This window comes from Grus americana, chromosome 1, assembly GCF_028858705.1.
Source record: "Grus americana isolate bGruAme1 chromosome 1, bGruAme1.mat, whole genome shotgun sequence".
In the NCBI taxonomy this organism is placed as follows: Eukaryota; Metazoa; Chordata; class Aves; order Gruiformes; family Gruidae; genus Grus; species Grus americana.
In genome coordinates this window covers 161,224,653-161,230,652 of record NC_072852.1, presented here as the reverse complement: position 1 = coordinate 161,230,652, position 6,000 = coordinate 161,224,653, and positions in this window count along the sequence as shown.

Sequence of the window (6,000 nt, the reverse complement as noted above, 5' to 3'; positions counted from 1 at the left end):
TCATAAAGAACCAGCAATCTCCACTTCATTGATACTAAATTAGTGTTAATGTAAATGCATGGGTTTAATGACACTGTTTATTTAACCACTAGTTGTTGTCCACTTAATCGTGAAGAAATAAGAAGTGGTAGCCATAGTCAAAAGTTTTCTTCAAGCATAATGAAACAGCAAACAACCCACACAAGCCAGTAAAACCATGCACAATAAACTGATGCTGCCAGAGAGATTTACATATTGTATTTGGTAAATAAAACTGATACTTCATTTGGCAAATAAATCAACCATTGGTCAATGCAATACATCAAGTGAATCTGGCAGGGGATATTTATGCAGAGTAACAGTCCTCACCCCAGGAGTTTTAAACACTTGGCACACCGTCAGTTATCCACCACCCATGAGACCCACACACACATTTCATGCTGTTTGGCTCATCTCAAAGCAGCACTTACATTGGTAAATGCTCGGTGCAATTTTCATGTGCGGCATGGATATGTGCACAGACTACAGTGTTTTACTGGAAGACTTTTCCAGTTGTGCAAAATCATTGCTTGGGGCTCATTCCATAGGAAAATAAAAAATGTCTGGTTTCAGAGAGGTTTTCTTGGAAAATTTGGCTAATCTCAAAACCAGTCCTTGAGGTAAAGGCCCTTTTCATTAGGGAATCATTATGAGAGAAAATTATTTAGCCACATTTGTTCATAATTTAGAAGCTCAATTAAGCAACCCCATAATCTGTCTCACTTTTGTAAGAAAACCCTTTTTCTGATTCTTCTCCAAACCTATTTGTGCTATTTCTCTCTTCTGGGAGTGCTCAGGCGTTCCCCAGTTAGGTGAAGAACCGGACATTGCTTGCGTGTCCTGAGAATCCAGTGAGCCCAGCGCTCCTGGGCAACCTTCATCTGCTCCATTCACATTGTCTCCACTCTGCTGCATGACTTACACTGGCCATGACATGTGAGTGGTCCGATCCAGCTGTGGCTCTGTTTGTCCTGCACAAGGCCTCCTCACTGAGGGTCCTTTTTTCCAGAGCCTCGATGTTGCATCTTTCTCCTCTTAGCAGGAAAGTTGTTCCTCCCCATCATGAAGACCCTCGGGCAACAGCAACTTGTGCCTGCAGCTCTCGCTGTGCAAGGAATAGCATCCCCCATAGATAACATGGTAACGTGGACCCTCTGCAGGCATAGGCGGTTCCAGGAAGATGCAGAATTTCTCTCTGTGAGCTCCCAAAGCCTGCTCTGCCAACCCTGAAGGAGGCCAGCTGTCATCAGACCAGCCATGCACTAGAAACAAGTGGGCAGACTGCTGACAGTCACAGGCACTGGGAGGAAGGTGGTGACATTGCTGGAGAGAAGAGCGAGCCGGCTCTACGGGCTCTGAGCGGCTTTGGCATGCAAATAAATCTCACACAGCATAAGAGTTCTAGAAGCAGAGACGAACCAAATCATAGCATGGAAGCTGCTCCTGCTGTGTATGCTGCATGTGTGCGAGAGGCAACGCTAATGGCCCTCAGAGCGTGATCACCTGAATCTAGATGGGCGGTGGTCCCAGAGGCTGCGCACATTTCTTAAAATGGGCTAATAAGATGAATCACAGCCAAGCATTTTCTCGCCTAAAACATCAAGATGTGTGCTCTTAGTCAAAGTAACCACACCTTGCATGTCATGTCTTCAAAGCTGCTTGCTGCTATCACAAATTAGACTGTGCTTTACCTGGGAAGTTCAACTATTATCTGCCACAAAAATCTTGCAGTCCTTGATTTAGCAGGAAAATAATTTTCTCCTTGCTAGAACCTCACACTTTTCTAGATCTAACAATTTTAAAAGTTCTTGAAACATACACTTCACAAGCAGATGCTTTCATCGGACAACTCATTTGCACTGCGGCACGTAAACAACTTGTGAGACATGTGGGAGCACTACTCAGTATAACCAAGGCAGAACTGCTGGTTGCCTGGAGAACGTTACATACTAAGCAGGATGCTGTTGGGTCAGCATGCTGTTTTTTTGCCTAACATTACCAAGGATAAGCAGAGGTCTATTTGAATTCATAATCTATTCTGGGGAAAGAGCATTTCCTTCTGGGAAATAACTTCAGGATACCCTCCAGGTGATATTTTCTGTAACTGATAAACAACCAACTCATTATGTTAAAATTTTTTCCATTAAGAACAAAAATTGCCATATTGAGTCCAGCTTACAATCCTTCTAATCTGGCACCCTCTCTGAAATGAGAAGCAAACCCAGACATTTCATGGGAAGTCAGCAGGTTGGAAGGAACTCTCAAACTTCTATTTTTAATAGCTGGAGAAAGGCATCTGCCCTAGTGCCTCCAGTTTAATATCTCAGATGCTTTGTCATCACTCATTGATAGATATTCCAGATGGGCATGTGGCAGATGCTTGATATTAGAGGATGATGCGCCCAGTGTAAGGAGACATGCCTTACCACATAGGAGCAAAGCATGCAGGGGAGAAGGCAAGAGTGAGGACCTTCGGACTCACAGGAGGAACCCTAATACAATTCTAAGTTTTCACCTGCCACCTCCATCACTGAATTTTCCCAGGGGTACTTCATTATGATTTTTTTCTTCTGGATCTTTTTTGTTATTTTCCAAAACAGAATTATATCCTCCCAAGGAAAGCACATTTATTTATGACTATGGCACCAAAGGAGGCCAAATATAGCAAGAGTCATGAAAAGGTTCTCCTTCTGTCCCTTTTTCCAAACAACCTACTTTCCAAGCTACGCATGGGTTGCCTAGGAAGACTTCTACAATTATAACACATCCAGGACCTGAAACGTGGACCGTAGCAGACAAAAGCAGTGACTGAAACGTGCCCAGCATCCAAATAACAAGCACAGAAAACACAGAGGTAAAACATCACACATCCACTTTTTCTATAGTTTTTTTCTTTATATTGCATTATATGCCTAAGGGGAAAAATCTAGGGCAGATCCAGCTGGTCCAGTGTGTCATCGATTTCCTTTGAGAATTTCTAAGAACAACAGAATGTGTCTGTCCCTACATTTCTGAAGTACTTGCATCAGTAAGTTAAAAAAAAAAAAAAAGGTAATCTGAGGAAAAAGAAAAACAAGGAAAAACCCTGAAGGAGACTTTTCTGCAAATTTATCATGCTTTCCTGCAGATAATTTTTATTCCATTTTACTACATTAATCTTAAAGAAAAAACATGTTCATCCAATTTTTTCCAATAATTTTATTTGACCATTGCCATGGTTGGATGTTAGGAACAACAGAAATGCTGGGAAAAAAAATAATTGGACTCTATTTACCAAAACTCAGCATTTAAATACCGTCCCACAAAAAACTTTCATTAGATAAATATTATCTTCGTTAAAAGACCTTTATTTACCCATAATGAGATTCTTTCAAAATCAAGCAAATATTGCTCTGGTAAGGTTAACCAGAGGTATAGCGATTTCTAAACCTTTTGTTTAGATGGCCGTTACTGTTTGCCAGTATTTATTACCTGCAATATAGCTTACTTGAAAGAGATAAACCATCCATCAATGGGACATGCCCCTTTGGCAGTTGTTTTATCAACTGTTCCAAGCATCATCCTTTTTCATTAACTGTTTCATCAAACATCTGTCTGTCTTTCATCATCTTCTTAGAAAAAAACCTCCACGGCAAACTACCATTAACACATCACCCCTTGCAGTGGATGATATTATGTGAGTTTTTTACAGTTTGCATTATCCTTTTCAATCTCCCCCACAAAAAGAAGGTGAGTAAAAGGTAGTACGTTTTACTGAACCATATGAAAAAAAGTCCAACATGTATTTTCAGGCACCCAGCCCTTCAACACATTGGTTACAAAAAAAAGTCTTTGCACTATTTACAATTATTTACATATTATAGCAAAATATGTAAATGTTAGAACCATATAACAGGAGATTACGACTAAACAACATATTCCTGTTGCTGTAGAAACTCAGCTTGTTTTTTTCTGCTACACTAGTAAGAAGCAATTGACACGCAAACTAATACCTTGGCACCTTGACATTTTGGGCTAATTAAGGTGTAAGGCACAACAAAGAAAAGACACTGTACATTTCTTCCCAAAGAGCATGCGTGATCCAGCAATATATTGTTCAAATTCTGATATTATCTCTTCAGTTTGACTGAAGTGGCAAATATTGTGCCCTGTCTTTGGCATAAAAAAGAATCACAGACTCTGAACAAATAAATTCAATGAGAGCACAAAGAATACATACGCCTGAACTACAGATAGCTTATGTGAGATTTGTTTGATGAAAGAGAGCTAGAAAGGCAATGTTAGGAAGCTAAAAGAGACAAGAAGAAAAATAAAGTACTTTCTAGACTTCTAAGATAAGTTTGGTATTCAGGGCAATTAAAACTAAATTAAATCTAAACTAGATTAAACTGAAACTCTTTGGAGTTCAATATGTCTTGCAGACTGTTCTCAGTCTCCATCCCTACTTAAAAAAAAAATCAAATCTTCTTTTAATTAAACAACTTGACCTTCATTCTTCTTTGGGAACAACTTTCAGTTTCTAAGGGATAATGAAAAACAAGTGAGTGGAACTAACGCCACTTCATACTCTATGTCTAACAGACCCCAGGAGCCACAGGCAAGAATGGAATGTAATGGCTGGAAGATGTCAGAATTATAAGAGATGACACAGCTATGTATCTTATAAATGAAAAGGTAATTAAAGCATGATACAAAATCAGCTGAGACCCCATTAGTTTTTTAATTTTATCGAATTCTAAAACCTGTGCTAAATTTTACCATGTTTGTATCAACCACTTTTATTCTGATTTCATGCAGAACAGTTAGGCATTTCCAAGAATGGGACTAAAGGACAGTATTTTGGTTTGCCCACATTAAAAAATCCTTACAAGTTTTTCTTTGAGGCATGCCTGCTTGGAAGGCCTTGAAATTTGCACTAGGGAATTTTTAAATCAATTATATGACATAAACTGTCTCTGGAAAAAGCCATTTTAACTTAGCACACTTTCAAAATATTGCTCAACCTTCAAAAAAAGTTACAATTCATACATGCTGAATAGAGACTTGTTATGACTTTTTCAAGAAAATTTCTCCAAAATGTTGATTAGAGTGACAATCCTATAGGCCACTGTTGAGCCAGATTTTTACTCTGCGAAAGCACATCTAAACCAGCTTTGCCCACGAGAACAGCTGGAACTAATCTGTAGTACCTGAAGAGTATAGAGACAGGTTCCAATACTCACTCACTGGAAAGCCAGGCCAGAGTGAAGACCATACCTTTACAATGCTTTGTCTTAATCTCATAAAATAGATTTTTTACTTTTAATAATAATCTAGAAAAATATTTAAGTTTACAAAGCTAAGGACTCAGGATTTGGAAAATACTAAAATTAAAGTTCCCTGTGCAAACATATTTCAGACCTTTTATTAACATTACAGCATGGTTACTTACATATGTGACCTCATATGATCAAGGAAGTTCAACGGAAATTTTTGAAAAATATAGTCAAAAGATTTTTTTCCTTTCATTTAGCCCATGTGTAAAGATATGTAATATTTCATATAACTCTCAACAGTGTAATTTGTGTTTGTAATATCTATCATGGTAATTGCTGATTATTTCTTCTAGTTTTTCCTTTTAAATGCATCCTCCCAGTTCCTTAATTCCAGGTTAGAGTCTTTCCTGTGATAAGCACATTCAATTTTCATCAAAGGGAATGGAAATGCCACATACACAACTTGTAATCTGCACTTGTGTTTGCTACTTTCCTCTGATCACACGAGGTGATGCTTCCACAGCAACGATCATCTCCACTCCAGGAAGCCATGCTTCTGTTAGAGCAACCCAAAAGTACATCGGTGGTTTTGCCACTCTATCACTTGACCAAATTGTACTAAATTTTCTACCTGTCTTGTGTCCATATGTTCTTCCATCTGCTTACCAAAGATTATGACTAACTGATTGAATTTCAGGTCTTTCCCCCCACCCCCCATATGGATTAT